Consider the following 17,825-nt stretch of genomic DNA (forward strand, 5'->3'; position numbering starts at 1 on the left):
ATGTGAGTACCTTCAGCACAAAAATTGCAGCGGTTCAAGAAGGCGGCTCACCACCACCTTCTCAAGGGCAATTAGGGATGGACAATAAATGCTGGCCTTACCAGCAACACCCACTCCCCATGAATAAATAAAAAAAATACTGAGAAGAGTAGAGGAACAGAGAAACCTTTGAGTGCATGTCCACTGGTCCCTGAAGGCAGCAGGATGAGTAGATAAGGTGGTTAAGAAGGCATGCGGAATACTTTTCTTTATCAGCCTGCATACAGATCTGGTCACCATATTACAGGAAAGATTGCACTTGAGAGGGTGCCGAAGAGATTTATGAGGATGTTGCCAGGACTGGAGAATTTTAACTATGATGAAAGATTGGATAGGCTGGGGTTGTTTTCTTTGGAATAGAGCAGGCTGAGGGGAGATTTAATTGATGCATATAAAATTATGAGAGGCCTAGATAGAGTGGCTAGGAAGGATTCAATTCTCTTATCAGACAGGTCAATAACCAGGAGGCATAGTTTTAAAGTAATTGGTAGAAGGATTAGAGTGGAATTGAGGAGAATATTTTTCACCCAGAGGGTGTTGGGGTTTGGAACTCACTGCTTGAAAGGGTGGTAGAGGCAGAAACCCTCATCACATTTAAAAAGTACTTGGATATGCACTTGAAGTGTCATAACCTACAAGGCAATGGATCAAGAGCTGGATAGTAGGATTAGGCTGGATAGATATTGTTCAGCCGGCACAGACACGATGGGCCAAATGGCCTCCTTCTGTGCTGTAAATTTCTAAGATTCTATGGTTACAACAGTAACTACACTTCAAAAAAGCACTACATTGGCTGTAAAGCACTTTGGGATGTCTGGTGGTCATGAAAGGCGCTATAAATATGCTTTCTTTTTTTATAAGGACAGGAATGCTGCACTATGTTCTACGCAATAGGCCAGATTTTGCTGGTGGCCCCGTTAGTTAGACAGCATAGCAAGAACCACAGGGTATCTGGAACCTTGGTGAACAATGGGACAGACAGTGTATCTCCTTAACCAATGAGATTAAAGGATTGAGAAATAAACAGAGGAAGGACTAAGAAGGAGTGACTTAGAGTGGGTGAATTCAATGTGAAATCAGCCACGGAAAGAGAAGTAAAGAGAGGAAAAGAAAGATTGGATGCAGAGAGAGAAAAAAGAGACAGAATGGAAAAGTAGAAAAAAAACGTAGAAATTGACATTTTTAAAATCTCCAACACCAATTCACAGTTTGAAGGAATGAGACTCCACAATATTAATTGTTCACTTTCTGGATAAGAGAGGTTGATTAGCAGTCATTAACAATTATCAATTCATTAAAAGGATACTTACCTGGTTAATTGCTAGATTTAACTTTTTGTGACGAGTTTAATGTGCAATTAATGTGAAAATGCAACAACTTCATGAAAATCATGGGGAGGTTAAGATGCTGTTTTTATGAAGCAGTGGAGCAGCATAAATCAGACAGCAACTTGTGGCGATTCACAATTCATCTCTTCGTGCTGGTCAATTTGCGCATTAATAATGGCGTACTTTGCTCAGACGCTGTTATTTTATCAGCAAAATCTGGCCCATAGCTGTTATTCTATGGCTATGGTGGTCGCTTTAAGGCTACAAAGTCTCATGGTTAAGTAAACACAGGCAGAAGTTAATGAGAGTTCAATTGTTGGTTGGTCAGAGAACTTACTAGATTTGAAAGTATCTAAGTTTCAGGCTCTAGGTGAATGATTTCTTAAGATTATAACAAAGTGTGATATATGAGGTATAATGGATGCACACTAGGCGCAATACACACTATTTTCTGTTAAAAGTTTCCAGCTGATTACGAAAAAAAAATGCTTGTATCTTCAGCACACACTCTGGTTACCAACAATTTAATCCATACTCTAATTTTAAATAGTGCCAGTGAGCTGAGTGCTTGATGACCATACAGCCACCTGTTACAGTAACTAGCTGGGAACTTCCTTTAATGTTATAAGTATGTCCTGTCATATTTAGATCTGTGTATGATCCCTTTGTTAGCAAAGGCCTGAGAAACAAGGGAGATCTTAAAGGATGTGCAGTGATTTACAAAAGAAATACTGGACTCTTCTAACTCATGTTTAGGAGTTTTCTTTGGAAATTAAGGATATATAAGGTGGGGGTTTTGATACACTAAAGTCTTTGATCTTCAATTCTTACTCTTCAGTTTTTAGTTTAGATCTAGTACTTTTAGTGGTTCAAGGTATAGGAAATCTTTATCTAGTATCAGTAGAAGGGTGTCTCTGTAAAATAGGAAAGTGCATCTTCAGCGGGGAGAGAGAAAGGTTTCAGAATTAAATATTATATGGCTGTACCAACCAGGTACCGGCAAGGATAACCAGTGGATGTGGTGTATTTGGACTTTCAAAAGGCTTTTGACAAGGTCCCACACAAGAGATTGGAGTGCAAAATCAAAGCACATGGTATTGGGGGTAATGTACTGACGTGGATAGAGAACTGGTTGGCAGACAGGAAGCAGAGAGTCGGGATAAACGGGTCCTTTTCAGAATGGCAGGCAGTGACTAGTGGAGTGCCGCAGGGCTCAGTGCTGGGACCCCAGCTCTTTACAATATATATTAATGATTTAGATAAAGAAATTGAGTGTAATATCTCCAAGTTTGCAGATGGCACTAAACTGAGTGGCAGTGTGAGCTGTGAGGAGGAAGATAAAAGGCTGTAGGATGACTTGGACAGGTTAGGTGATGGGGCCAATGCATGGCAGATGCAGTATAATTTGGATAAATGTGAGGTTATCCACTTTGGGGACAAAAACACGAAGGCAGAATATTATCTGAATGGCGGCAGATTAGGAAAGGGGGAGGTGCAAAGAGATTTGGGTGTCATGGTTCATCAGTCATTGAAAGTTGGCATGCAGATACAGCAGGCGGTGAAGAAGGCAAATGGTATGTTGGCCTTCATAGCTAGGGGATTTGAGTATAGGAGCAGGGAGGTTGTACAGGGCTTTGGTGAGGTCTCAACTGGAATATTGTGTTCAGTTTTGGTCTCCTAATCTGAGGAAGGACGTTTTTGCTATTGAGGGAGTGCAGCGACGGTTCACCAGATGTGGTATATTCGCAGAGCACAGCACACACTGTTTCCTACATGGCAGGCAGCTCTCTCTCGGAAGCCACCAGAATCTGCCTAGTTCTGTTTAATTATTAACTCTGCAATTGCAGTACATAATATGTCCACATCCACAGTGTGGGGCTACAAACATTACAAGCTTACAGACATTACACTTCTCCCTCCTTAATGAAGAAGTTATTATAACAAACATCATACATAACTTTCATGTTTATACATAACACAGGATATAAACTTCTTTTTTTTCCTTATTTACAAATTTAACTTTACCACTTGTTTTCTGTTTCAAAGAGGATACCTTCGCTCTCGAATAGAACCTTCCAAACATGGTGTCGATTTCATACTCATTCGAGGCTCATCCTGAGGAATGTTTTCCTCCATGGAATTTCCTTGATTTTCATTTGAATTCACTCTAACTTCAGGCTCTTTGTTTTCCTGACTCAGACTCAGACTTTCATTCTGATTCTCTCCTGGATTTGTTTCCAGTACATTTGGATTTAGGATTTGCTACTGGTGTGTCAAAACTATCTGATGAGTCAGAAATAATTGAATCATTCCCACCTTCAACTCCTTCGATGTCTGTAGGTAAAATATGATCAATATGAACAAACCTAACCTGTCCATTATCAAACATCTTTACCAAATATGTGCAAGGACCACATATCGTCGCCACTCTTCCTGGTAAATACATCAACCATTTATAGTGATGGCTCTTCACTCTCATCTTCTGGTTTAATTTCACTCTTGCACCCCACATGAAACAATCTTTATCGACTGACAATTCATTCCTATGAATGAAAAATGTATGTGTACCTTTGTCTGTTACCTGGTTTGGCCAACCATTTGCAATACACTCATACATCTTTGACATCACTGGGTCACGTTTGGTTGCTCTACCAATCTCTTCAGCTGTGACTGGCAGTTCATCAATGTATGAAAAATAAAACACTTCTTCCCGATCGGGTGTAACTTGTGATGGGGAAGGCAATCTAGACATTGCATCAGAATTACTGTGATCAGCTGATTGTCTATATTCAATATCATACGTATATGCTGACAAAATCAAAGCCCATCTCTGCATTCGGGCTGCAGCTAATGTTGGAACTGGGAACTTTGGATGGAGGATTGCTGTTAGGGGCTTATGGTCCGTAACGATGGTAAACTTACGGCCATAGAAGTATTTGTGAAACTTCTTGACCCCAAAAATTAATGCCAAAGCTTCCCTTTCAATTTGCGCATAATTACTCTCACTGGCACTGAGAGTGCGTGAAGCAAAAGCAATTGGTCTCTCCTCCCCACTACGTAATACATGAGAGATCACTGCCCCAACTCCATATGGAGCGGCATCACATGCTAGCTTAATCTCCTTAAATATGTCATAGTGAACTAACATGGTGCTCTCTACCAATTTGCTTTTACACTCCTTCAATGCTGTATTGCATCCTTTTGACCAGTTCCAATGGACCTATTTTTTCAAAAGTTCATTCAGTGGATGTAATACTGTAGCCAAATTTGGTAGGAACTTCCCATAATAGTTCAAAAAACCCAAGAATGAACGAAGTTCAGTGACATTCCTGGGAGTGGGTGCATTTCTAATTGCATCCAATTTTTCCATGGTTGGATGTAAACCATCTTTGTCTACTCTGTACCCTACGTACTCCACTGAGTTTTTAAATAACTCACACTTATGAGCAGACACTCGTATTCTGTGCTTCTCTAGCCGTTTGAGGACTTCATTCAATATGTTATTATGAATTTGCCTATTTGGTGCTGAAATTAGTATATCATCCAAATAACATACTACCTCTTCAATGCCTTGCAAAATCTGGTTCATCACCCCTTGGAATATGGCAGGGGCGGAAGACACTCCAAACGGTAGCCTATTAAATTGATATAGGCCTAGATGAGTATTTATAGTCAAACATGACTTGGACTCCTCATCTAGTTCAAGCTGTAAGTAGGCATTCATAAGATCCAGTTTTGAGAAGATCTGACCACCTGTCAGTGTTGTGAACAAATCTTCTATATTCGGCAAAGTATTGGGGACATTACCCTCCAGAACCTGGTTTACGGTTACTTAATAATCACCACACAATCTTACCTTCCCATCGGACTTAGGTACAACAACAATGGGTGTAGCCCAATTACATCGATCTATCATACAAATAATGTTCTCAGTCTCTAGTCTTTTGAGTTCTTGCTCAACTTTCTCCTTGAGTGCATATGGTATGGAATGTGGGGCTTGTAGTAAACCGATCTAGCGTCCTTCTGTACCCTGACACTCGCCTTGAAGCCTTGGATCGGACTGACCGTTTCGCAGAACACCTTCGGATATTTCTTGATAACCTCATCCGTTGATGAAAATCTCGCTTCCACACAGAAAATCTTACTCCAATCCAGCTTCAGTGAGCTCAACCAATTTCTTCCTAGTAAGGCAGACTTGTCTCCTTTCACTACTATTAGAGGCAAGTTCTGAAATGGATCTTTATATTTCACCGGTACGGTGATATGACCTACCACAGGAATTTTCTCTCCCAAGTGGCCTCGCAGCTCTATCTTGGATTTCTCCAGTTGAAAATCACGCAATTTGTTGCGGTACACTCACGGATGCACCCAATGTTGATTTCCATTGGTATCTTGAATCCCGCTACATCTACATCTATGTGGATTTTGATGCTTTCCGAATCGCTGTCCGTTAACCTCGTGCTCCTGATGACGTGTAACTCTAACATCTCCTCGTCCTGTTGTTGTTGTTCTTCCATGCTATGTAGTCGCTTGGGATTTCTACTCATAGCTTTGAACGCTGGACTCATAGCTTTAAAAGCTGGTTTACCCTTCAGTCGGCATGCCTTCGCAAGATGCCCAGTCTTTCTGCAGAAGAAACACTCTGCCTTCACGTATGGACAACTTTGAGCAATGTATTGTCCCAGGCACCTACAGCACGACTTCAATGCTATGTTAGAATTTCCAGTTTCTGAGACTTTGGGCCCCCACCATCTTTTACCTTGAACCTGCAGGTGATTTACCTCAGTTGACTGACGACCATAGTTATTATTTAATTCTCGGGAATATTGTTCGGCCATGCCCATCGACCTCGCTGTCTGACAAGCAATTTCAAAAGTCAAGTCACCGTTGTCAATAACTTCCTTCTGATCGCATCATTTTTCACCCCACAAACAAAATGATCCCATAATGCTCGGTTTTGAAAGTTTTCAAAATTACAGTGCATCGATAGCTTTTTTAATGCTACGATGTAACCACTGATACTTTCATCAGTCTTTTGATTCTGAATCCCGAAACGATAGCCTTCAGCAATGTCTAACAGTTTAGGGTTATAGTGCTGCTCCAGCTTCGTTAAAATCTCTTTAAGCATTGTGTCCTTCGGCTCATCAGCCACAAACAGATTAACAAGGGTTTCGTACAATACCGGACCCACCTCTGATAATAAGATCGCTTTCTTACATTCCAACACAGCCCGGTTCTGGACTGCATTGACAGGAACTTCAATTATGTTATTTGCAATTAAATACATTTCTAGCTGATCCACATATGCTTTAAAACGTTCCCGGTCGTGTCTATGTTCCTCCAAATGTCCGATTACACCTGCCATTTTAATCTCTAGCTGTTCACACCGTGTGCTGTATTTTACCTCGGATTTTTGTAGCTTTTTCCAAAGACAGAAAATTCCAATGTCTCTCTGTCGGCTGGCTGAATCCTTCACCAACAAAATTTAAACTTTAAATCATCCAAAAAATCCCATCTCGCCGCCAAATATGGTATATTCACAGAGCACAGCATACACAGCTTCTTACATGGCAGGCAGCTCTCTCTCTCGGAAGCCATCGGAATCTGCCTGGTTCTGTATAATTATTAACTCTGCAATTGCAGTACACAATATGTCCACATCCACAGTGTGGAGCTACAAATATTACAAGTTTACAGACATTACACCAGACTGATTCCCGAGATGGCTGGACTGACATATGAGGAGAGACTGGATCAACTGGGCCTTAAAACACTGGAGTTCAGAAGGATGAGAGGGAATCTCATAGAAACGTATAAGATTCTGACGGGACTGGACAGGTTAGATACGGGAAGAATGTTCCCGATGATTAGGTAGGCCAGAACCAGGGGACACAGTCTTAGGATAAGGGGTAGGCCATTTAGGACTGAGATGAGGAGAAACTTCTTCACTCAGAGAGTTGTTAACCTGTGGAATTCCCTACCGCAGAGAGTTGTTGATGCCAGTTCATTGGATATATTCAAGAGGGAGTTAGGTATGGTCCTTACGGCTAAAGTGATCAAGGGGTATGGGGAGAAAGCAGGAAAGGGGTACTGAGGGAATGATCAGCCATGATCTTATTGAATGGTGGTGCAGGCTCGAAGGGCTGAATTTCCTACTCCTGCACCTATTTTCTATGTTTCTATGTTTCTATATGTGCATCACTTAGATGCACAATTTCCCTGAGATCAACAGAGATTTAAGATAGCTATTCAAGATAAAGCTTCCAGCATGGAAAGTGATTTTACACAGGAGCAGAGGTTTCAGAAGGAATGGTTAGCAATTCTACGTATGGGCTGTCATTCTAACATCTCAGAAGGCAGACACCATATTCCCAAAGGAAGGCAAGACAACCAGTTCACCAATACTAACTTATAAATACGAAGTTGTTTAAGTTCTGGAAAGATTGCTAACTACAAGCATATAGCCTTTGATTGGATCAACTTGACAGCTATCTAAGGAGGCTAATGCTAAATTAATCTCACCAATTTATATTAATCTTGGACATTTATTTTCAATTTTAAATTTATAATCAGGAAACAGTTAATACGGAATTACTGTAACATAACTGAATTGCATTTTTAAGCTATTTATCTCTTTAAAGAAAGAAAAAAGAAAGACTTGCATTTATATAGCGCCTTTCATGACCTCAGGATATCTCCAAGTGCTTAACAGCCGATAAAATACGTTGGAAGTGTAGTCACTGTTATAATGTAGGAAACAAGGTAGCCAATTTACTCACAGCAATGTCTCACAAATAGCAATGAGATAAAGGACCAAATAATCTGTTTGAGTTATGTTTGCTAAGAGATAAGTATTGGCCAAGACACTGAGATCTCATTTACTCTTCTTTGAATAGTGCCACGGGATCTTTTATGTCCACCTGAGAGAATAGATAAGGTCTTGGTTTGACGTCTCATGGAAAAGCTGGCATCTGCGACAGGGCAGCATTCCCTCAGTACTGTACTGAATTGTCAGCCGAGATTATGTACTCAAGTCTCTGGAGTAGTGCTTGATCTTCTGACTCAGAGACAAAAATGCTACCAGCTAAGTCGAAAATATAGTCGATCTCTTACGTGTTTCTTTATATTAGGGGTTACGGTAGCATAGTGGTTATGTTACTGGACTCGTAATCCAGAGACCTGGATGAATGATCCAGTGATGTGAGTTTAAATGCCACCATGACAGCTTGGGAATTTAAATTCAGTTAATTAATTAAGTCTGGAATAAAAAGCTAATATTAGTAATGGAGACCATGGGCCCAAGTTTGCCCCCAGGGTTAGAACGACGCACCTCCATATGGTGCGCCGACTTTTTAGAACAGAAACAGCGCCCAAGAAATGCATCCCAGGGTATTAAAAGAGATGGCGGAAGTTATAGCAGATGCAATAGTTATAATCTATCAAAATTCTCTGGACTCTGGGGAGGTACCATCAGATTGGAAAGCAGCTAATGTAACGCCTCTGTTTAAAAAAGGGGGCAGAAAAAAGGCAGGCAACTATAGGCCGGTTAGTTTAACATCTGTAGTGGGGAAAATGCTTAAAGCTATCATTAAGGAAGAAATAGCTGGACATCTAGATAGAAATAGTGCAATCAAGCAGACGCAACATGGATTCATGAAGGGGAAATCATGTTTAACTAATTTACTGGAATTCTTTGAAGATATAACGAGCATGGTGGATAGAGGTGTACCGATGGATGTGGTGTATTTAGATTTCCAAAAGGCATTCGATAAGGTGCCACACAAAAGGTTACTGCAGAAGATAAAGGTACGCGGAGTCAGAGGAAATGTATTAGCATGGATTGAGAATTGGCTGGCTAACAGAAAGCAGAAAGTCGGGATAAATGGGTCCTTTTCGGGTTGGAAATCGGTGGTTAGTGGTGTGCCACAGGGATCGGTACTGGGACCACAACTGTTTACAATATATATAGATGACCTGAAAGAGGGGACAGAGTGTGGTGTAACAAAATTTGCAGATGACACAAAGATTAGTGGGAAAGCGGGTTGTGTAGAGGACACAGAGAGGCTGCAAAGAGATTTAGATAGGTTAAGCGAATGGGCTAAGGTTTGGCAAATAGAATACAATGTTGGAAAATGTGAGGTCATCCACCTTGGGAAAAAAAACAGTAAAAGGGAATATTATTTGAATGGGGAGAAATTACAACATGCTGCGGTGCAGAGGGACCTGGGGGTCCTTGTGCATGAATCCCAAAAAGTTAGTTTGCAGGTGCAGCAGGTAATCAGGAAGGCGAATGGAATGTTAGCCTTCATTGCGAGAGGGATGGAGTACAAAAGCAGGGAGGTGCTGCTGCAACTGTACAGGGTATTGGTGAGGCCGCACCTGGAGTACTGTGTGCAGGTTTCTTCTCCCAGAGGGTTGTGAATCTGTGGAATTCTCTGCCCAGGGAAGCAGTTGAGGCTAGCTTATTGAATGTATTCAAATCACAAACAGATAGATTTTTAACCAATAAGGGAATTAAGGGTTATGGGGAGCGGGCGGGTAAGTGGAGCTGAGTCCATGACCAGATCAGCCATGATCTTGTTAAGTGGTGGAGTAGGCTCGAGGGGCTAGATGGCCTACTCCTGTTCCTAATTCTTATGTTCTTATGTTCTATTATTTACTTTTGTATTTCCCCTCCGTCCGGTCGATCCAGGCCCTTGGCGCAGCGCAGCAGAATACATGGAGGGCGGAGCCAGGTCCCAGCGCTGAAAACAGTGCTGGGACCTCTGCACATGCGTGCTAGAGTGTGTGCGCATGTGCAGTAGCTCCTCGTCCCCGAGGCTGCGTGGGAGGGGCCCAAAGAACAGCACCCTAGCCCTGGCCAAATGGGCTCACCGGGCATTGACGATTGGGACTCGGGCTTCCCTCCCGTTCAACTTCTCCCCCTCCCGTCCAGCCCTTCCACCTCATCCCCCCTCCTCTCTTCCCCCCCCCCCTTTCCCCCACGTCGTCAGCGGCGGAGCGGCCTCTTCTTTGTCAGTGGTGGCAGGGCCCATTCAGCAGTGGCATGAATAGGCTCACACAGCGCAGGCCAGGCAGTGGGCTGATTTGAAGGGCCACGATGAATTTGCAGGACTTACCCTCTCTCTCGTGTGTGGGCCCAGCTTGTGCAGTACTGATTGCTTTTTCCCAGGCAGGACCCATCAAAGCAATAACCCAAGGGTGTCAGTGGGTGCAGATTTCCGGGCCTCTTCCTGTTCGTGTTCTTTCCCTTTTGTTATGTGCCACCTTCCTCTGCAAAGATGAAAATGCTACTTTTTAGAGAGGGTGTCTTTCTGCTGGATGGGCCATATATAGATGGTCAGACTTACAATTGCAGTTCCATTGAATAAATGAAATATTACTTACCCTAACTACTTGACCAAGGTCCTGCCACTTCTTTTTACACTGGCTTCCAAATCTCATGGTGGTCACCAGTGCACTGTAATCTTCTGCAACTTGGTTTCAGCGTTTCTTCATTTCTTAGGGTTGGGATTTTTATGTGCCCTCTGCTGGTGTCCAGCTCCTGCTGTCTGTTCTCAATCACAGTAACTAGTGCCTCCACTTCTTCCTGTAAGAGATTCTTGGTCCTTGCACCACGTTGCATCTTGTATTGGTCCAGCTGCAATTTTTCCAATGCTCTCACACAGCACTCGTTCTCACACACACAACTGGCTCTTTAATAATGGCCGATTGCCAAATCTGAGTTGTACTGAGTACGCAAGTCCATTGGAACGACATCAAAAACGTAACCTTTTATTCCGCACATGCAGAAAGCAGGCTCCATCCCCCGAGGTGACTGGACACACTGCGTGGCGCCAAATTCAAATTATACATTGGGGAAATTTTGGCAAATTATTTCTGGCGCATTTCTGGCCTAGAAAGATGGGCGGAGCTCTGGCAATACACCAGAAAACGGGCTCAGGGAAAATTGAGCCCATCAACTGTAACAATTTCATTCTCACCACTCATTCCACTGGTTCAATTTGCTTTCAGTCCCTGAATATAACTAATTTAATTTTTCAGTCTGAGACCTTGGGGGTTCAATTTCTGTGGATCTTCTCTCACTTGTCCATTGTTAACTTCAACAGAAGAGCTGCAGAAATTCCAGAAACACATAAGCACCACTTACACTGCTTGTCAGGGTTTCCTCACTTTTTCCGCTGAACTTGCATAACATTGTAAATCCACCCTTTTGCAATTATATTTAAAATCTGCTTAATTTTATATATTACCTGTACCTTTTATTTGTACCAGTTACTGATACAAAAGTTTATAGATTTATGACTAAAGCACCAATAACTTCCCAATTAATGTACTTTTAAAATTATGTTCTTGATCGTATTTCATAGAAATTAGAATCATAGAAATTTAAAGTACGGAAGAAAGCCATTTTGGCCCATCGTGTCTGCGCCGGCCGACCAAGAGCTATCCAGTCTAATCCCACTTTCCAGCTCTTGGTCCGTAGCCCTATAGGTTACGGCACTTTAAGTGCACATCCAAGAATCTTTTAAATGTGGTGAGGATTCCTGCCTCTACCACCCTTTCAGGGTGTGAGTTTCAGACCCCCACCACCTTCTTATTATTGGTAGTCTGTTGTATCCAACAAAGACATTGATGTGCTAATCATCAATGGCATGTGTCTTCAAGTGGCTGTATAGGCCAATTCTGGATGCACATAGTCTCTTGCACATCGGACAAGGGAAGTTCGATGTGCCTGATGTTGATAGTACTGCCACCTGATGTCGTCTATCTCTAGTGTCCCGCAGGCGTTGACAGCGGCTTTCTTCGAAGGTCTGGCAGGCAGTCCTCGTGAGGGTTCACCACTGGATTTTATTAGCTGCTGTAATCTCGAGGTCCTTTGGTCGGATGCCACAGTACTGGAGGTTAGCCTTGATGCAATCTTTGTAGTGCTTGCGGGGGCGCCCCTGGTGTCTTCGGCCTTCACAGAGCTCGACGTGAAGAAGCTGACGAGAAGCTGTGAAGGCCGAAGACCACCCTCTAGGTGAAGACATTTCCCCTCATATCCCCTCTAAACCTCCCCCCAATTACATTGAATCTATGCCCCCTGGTTGTTGACCCCTCTGCCAAGGGAAACAGGTCCTTCCTATCCACTTTATCCAGGCCCCTCATAATTTTATACAGCTCAATCAGGCCTCCCCTTAGTCTCCTCTGTTCCAAAGAAAACTGACCCAGCATCTCCAATCTTTCCTCATAGCCAAAATTCTCCAGTCCAGGCAACATTCTTGTAAATCTCCTCTGCACCCTTTCCAGTGCAATCACATCTTTCCTGTAATGTGGTGACCAGAAATGTGCACAGTACTCCAACTGCGGCCTAACTAGTGTTTTATACAGTTCAAGCATAACCTCCTTGCTCTTGTAATCCATGCCTCGACTAATAAAGGCAAGTATTCCATATGCCTTCTTAACCATCTTATCTACCTGGCCTGCTACCTTCAGGGATCTGTGGGTCTGCACTCCAAGGTACCTTTGTTCCTCTACACATTTAATGTGTAATCCCTTGCTTTGTTAGACCTTCCCAAATGCAGTACCTTATCTGGATTGAAAAGCATTTGCCACTGTTCTGTCCACCTGACCAGTACATTGATATCTTCCTGCAGTCCGCAGCTTTTGTCTTCATTATCAACCACACAGCGTATTTTAGTGTCATCTGTAAACTTCTTAATCATACCCCCAACATTTAAGTCCAAATCATTGGTATATACCACAAAAAGCAAGGGACCCAGCACTGAGCCCTGTGGAACCCCACTGAATACAGCCTTCCAGTCACAAAAACACCCATCAACCATTACCCTTTGCTTCCTGCCTCCGAGCCAAATTTGGATTCAACTTACCACTTTGCCCTGGATCACATGGGCTATTACTTTTGTGACCAGTCTGCCATGTGGGACCTTATCAAAAGCTTTGCTAAAATCCAAATACACTACATCATAAGCACTGCCCTCATCGACCCTCCTGGTTACCTCCTTGAAAAATTCAATCAGGTTAGTCAGACATGACCTTCCCTTGACAAGTCCATGCTGACTGTCCTTGATTAATCCATGTCTTTCCACATGAAGATTTATCCTGTCCCTCAGGATTTTTTTACAATAATTTTCCCACCACTGAGGTTAGGCTGACTGGCCTGTAATTACTCGGTCTATCCCTTTCTCCTTTTTGAAACAAAGGTACAACATTAGCTGTCCTCCAGTCCTCTGGCACTGCACCTGTAGCCAGAGAGGATTGGAAAATGATGGTCAGAGCCTCTGCTATTTCCTCTTTTGCTACGCTTAACAGCCTGGGATACATTTAATCTGAGCCTGGGGATTTATCCACTTTCAAAGCTGCTAAGCCGCTTAATACTTCCTTTCTCACTATGTATATCTCGTCTAATATTTCACACTCCTCCTCCCTCATTGCAAAGTCTGCATCGCCCCTCTCTTTTGTGAAAAGAGATGCAAAGTATTCATTAAGAATCCTCCCACGTCTTCCGCCTCCATACACAGATTTCCTTTATGGTCTCTATTAGGCTCCACTCTTTCTCTAGTTATCCTCTTGCTCTTAATGGGGCCGAACTTGGTGCACTCACGGCCTGTTGCCGCCTGCTGCCGCCTAGTTTTCTGGGCGATTTCCCGTCCGAGCGAGTTTGGTAGAGGCCTCCCGCCGGCAGGGAGGGAAGACCGCTGGGGACCGTCCGCATTGCGCATAAGTGTCCTCCCGCCCACCGAGCTGCCAGTTTGGTCCGGGCAGGAGTCCGCTGCAGCATGGGAAAAGACGGCCGCATGGAGGCAGGTCTAACCTCAATGGTGAGTAAGAAGACCTGCAAAAAAAGGTTAGTAAACTTTTTTTCTTCATTTTTTCCCCCCGCGATTCAGGCGGATGGGGTCCCCTGAAGATTTTCCAACGTTTTATTTTAATTTACTGAAAATTTTAATTTTTATCTGTTCGCCCTTCCCTCAATCCTCGATGGTACTTTGCGAGGATTGCATTTCCCACCAAGATTGGGAACTCCTACCCGCTGCGCCCATATTCAGGGCATAAATCGCTTTTTTGCCGCTGGGTGGTCTTTCCAGGAGTTTTTCAAGAAACTTCCGGCTTAAAGTACTGTCCGGATCTCAGCGGTCCTTTGGGCAGAACTTAGTTTCCACCAGGGTCAGGACCAATGTATTTATAAAACATCTTTGGATTTTCCTTGATTTTACGTGCCAACATTCTTTCATGCCCTCTCTTTGCTTTCCTGATATCTGTTTTAATTATATCCCTGCACTTCTTATACTCCCCTAGACTCTCTGCAGCGTTGAGTTCTCGGTATCTGTCATATGCTTCCCTTTTTTCTTTATCTTACCCTGTATGTCCCTTGACATCCAGGGGACTCTCGATTTGTTAGCCCCAACCTTTTTCTTTAAGGGAACATACTTGCTCTGTACCCTCAGCATCCCCTCCTTGAATGCCTCCCACTGCTCTGACACTGATTTACCATCAAGTAGCCGTTTCCAGTCCACTTTGGCCAAATCCCATCTCAGCTCAGCAAAATTGGCTTTACCCCAATTGAGAACTATTATTCCTGGTCTATCTTTATCCTTTTCCATAACTACCCTAAATCTTACTGAATTATGATCACGAGCACCAAAATGCTCTCCCATGGATACCCCTTCCACCTGTCCATCTTCATTCCCCAAAACCAAGCCCAGAACCGCCCCTCCCTTGTTGGGCTTGTTACATACTGGCTAAAGAAGTTCTTCTGAATGCATTTTTAGGGATTCCGCACCCTCTATACCATTCACACTACCTTTTTCCCAGCTAATATTAGGGTAGTTGAAATCCCCCGCTATTATAGCTCTATAGTTTTTGCACTTCACAGCTCACATATTTGTTCTTCTATCTCCCTCTGACTGCTGGGGGTCTATAGTACACTCCCAGTAGTGTGATCGCCCCTTTTTTGTTCTTTAATTCAATCCAATGGCCTTGTTTCATGACCCCTCTAACATATCATCCCTTCTCACAGCTGTAATTGTTTCTTTTATCAATACTGTGACCCCCTCGCCCCCTCCTGTTTTACCCCCCTCTCTATCCCGTCTGAAAACTCTGTAACCAGGAATGTTGAGCTGCCACACCTGCCCTTCTTTCAGCCATGTCTCAGTAATAGCTATAATATCGTACTCCAAAATTGTAGATGGGGTCATATTACTTAATGTTAATATTATTTAAATATTTCCTTGTCATTCATTTATAACTTAAATTATATTATTGTAGAGTAAAGATTTAACAAACACTTTGTTAGATTAAACTTCAAATGCAATGCGGCCAGTGTTCTTTTAAAGATCCCGGCTGAAAACTCGTCATGAACGACGTCACCAGACCCACTCCATCGAATTGGGCCGGGTAACTCGCTGGGCAGGCTTAATAGGCTTCATTAAGGTAAGTTAATTTTCAACAGAGGGATGGAGCCGATGGTGGGGTTGGGGCCCAACATGGCCACCACCTGCACCGGACGCGCCGACGTAAAGAAAATTCCGGCCCATGTCTTCCATTCAGGTTTTTCGCTCACATTTAGATGGAACAACAGTCAAATTTTAACACCTGGTTCTTGTAACAGCATCTGACAATTACCTATGGAAGTATCGTTTTGGTATTGCCACCCTTGCAGAACTGCAAACTGCTAGCACCACTAGAATAAGTATTGTAATGCAGCAAGAATCAGAATGACTGAGGTGATCACCCAACACTATCTAGGTAGAAACACAAATATCTGTTAAAGGCTCCAGGAATAAGTCCGGAACATTGATAGTTGCAGATAGACCCTGGTCGCCGTTTTGGAGCGTGGGCAGGAACATTAGCAGGGCCCAGGTACAGAGGAGTGGGAAGGTCGGTGCGGATGAGCGGCGAGAGGTCGTGGCGGAGGTGCGCCAGATGAGGGTACGGGGCCCAGAAGAGCCGAGGGCCCAGGGGCAGCACGGGCCAGCCCACATTACGGCAGATCCATGCAGCAGAGCAGGTCTCCAGTCGTCCTGGTTAATCCTTGCCACTGAACCAAGACCGAGCTCTGTCAAGCCCGTGTGGTGGCTGGTGTGCAACGGTCACCACACGTTAAAAAAATTCACGCACAGGCATCTTCCCCCTCTCAATTGGAGTTCAGGACTAGAACATCGGGTCCTTCATCGAAACACCTGTGGAAGCAAGTCATCCTCGTTCGAGGGACCGCCTATGATGATGATGATGACTCAAAATGTATGTACAACAAATACCTCATCCTTCCTCACAACTCCAAAACTGTGTGCAAACCTATTCTCCACAATTTAATAAGGATAATTATGGGCTTAGTTCAGAATCTTTGCATGTATTATTTTAAGCTTCACCCTCAAGGCAGATCTGTGGGTCAAATTCCACTTCTGCTGAGATATATCCACACGGTGGACCTGTGCCCATATTTTTAAGTGCAATGAACCACAATGAAACTTAAGCAGAAAGTTTATGTAATTTAGGTGCTAAATACTGTACCAGCCAAATACTTGCACAGATTTTGCAAGTTTAGATGGGGAGGTTATTATTTTAAAGGAGAACATAAATCTAGTAAGAAAAACAGAAAATGCTGGAAATCTCAGCAGGTCAGGCAGCATCTGTGGAGAGAAAGCAGAGTTAACATTTCGGGTCGACAATCTTTCGTCAGAACTCAATCCAGCAATAAATACTTTGAATGTTAATTCATCTGAGCCGAAGAAAAAAGATTCAGATACCTCTATAGGATCTCTTCTTAGATGCCTCTTTTACAGGCTGAAAAGCATGAGAGTCCGCAATTCAGTACTGCTGGAAATCTGCTGCTCCCCCCACCTTTTTGTGGCCATTAGCACCGAAATTTTTTCGTGGCTGGGCCACATCTTATTCAGCTCCAAAAGTGAACAAATGGGTTTCAGCGCTAATGAATCCTTCCAAAGTGGATTTTTCAGTGGTGTGGCTGTCTTAGTTTGAGTGTTACCACCACTGAGAAATTCAGCATGGAGGTAAGGGTTTCTAACGAGCCAGCTACCCCCTGGCCTTTTAAAGGTCAGGGTTTGCAGCAAGGCCTTGAGAGGGGAAGGAGTTTGGAAGGATGGTTGGTGTAAGAGGTACAAGGAGAGCCAACAGGTTCACTGATATGGAGCTGGAGATACTGATGGACGGTGTGGAGGACAGAAGAAGAATACTATTTCCTGACATGGGGAGACCTGGGAGACAGGCAGTACATAATGCATGGAGGGAGATTGTAGGGGAGGTGTCAGGTACCTCCATATATATGAGGACGCACCCTCCCAGGAGGGTGCTGGCCAGTCTGCACCCGGCCCTTCCAGGGTGGCGTTGGGTCGACGCCTCCTTGCTCTGGGGATCCTCCTCCTCCTGCACCTCCTCCTCCTCCTCCTCAGGTGGTACTTCTGGCTCGACCTCCAGCTGCTGTCCCCTCATGAT

Source organism: Pristiophorus japonicus, chromosome 2 (assembly GCF_044704955.1).
Source record: "Pristiophorus japonicus isolate sPriJap1 chromosome 2, sPriJap1.hap1, whole genome shotgun sequence".
Classification (NCBI taxonomy): Eukaryota; Metazoa; Chordata; class Chondrichthyes; family Pristiophoridae; genus Pristiophorus; species Pristiophorus japonicus.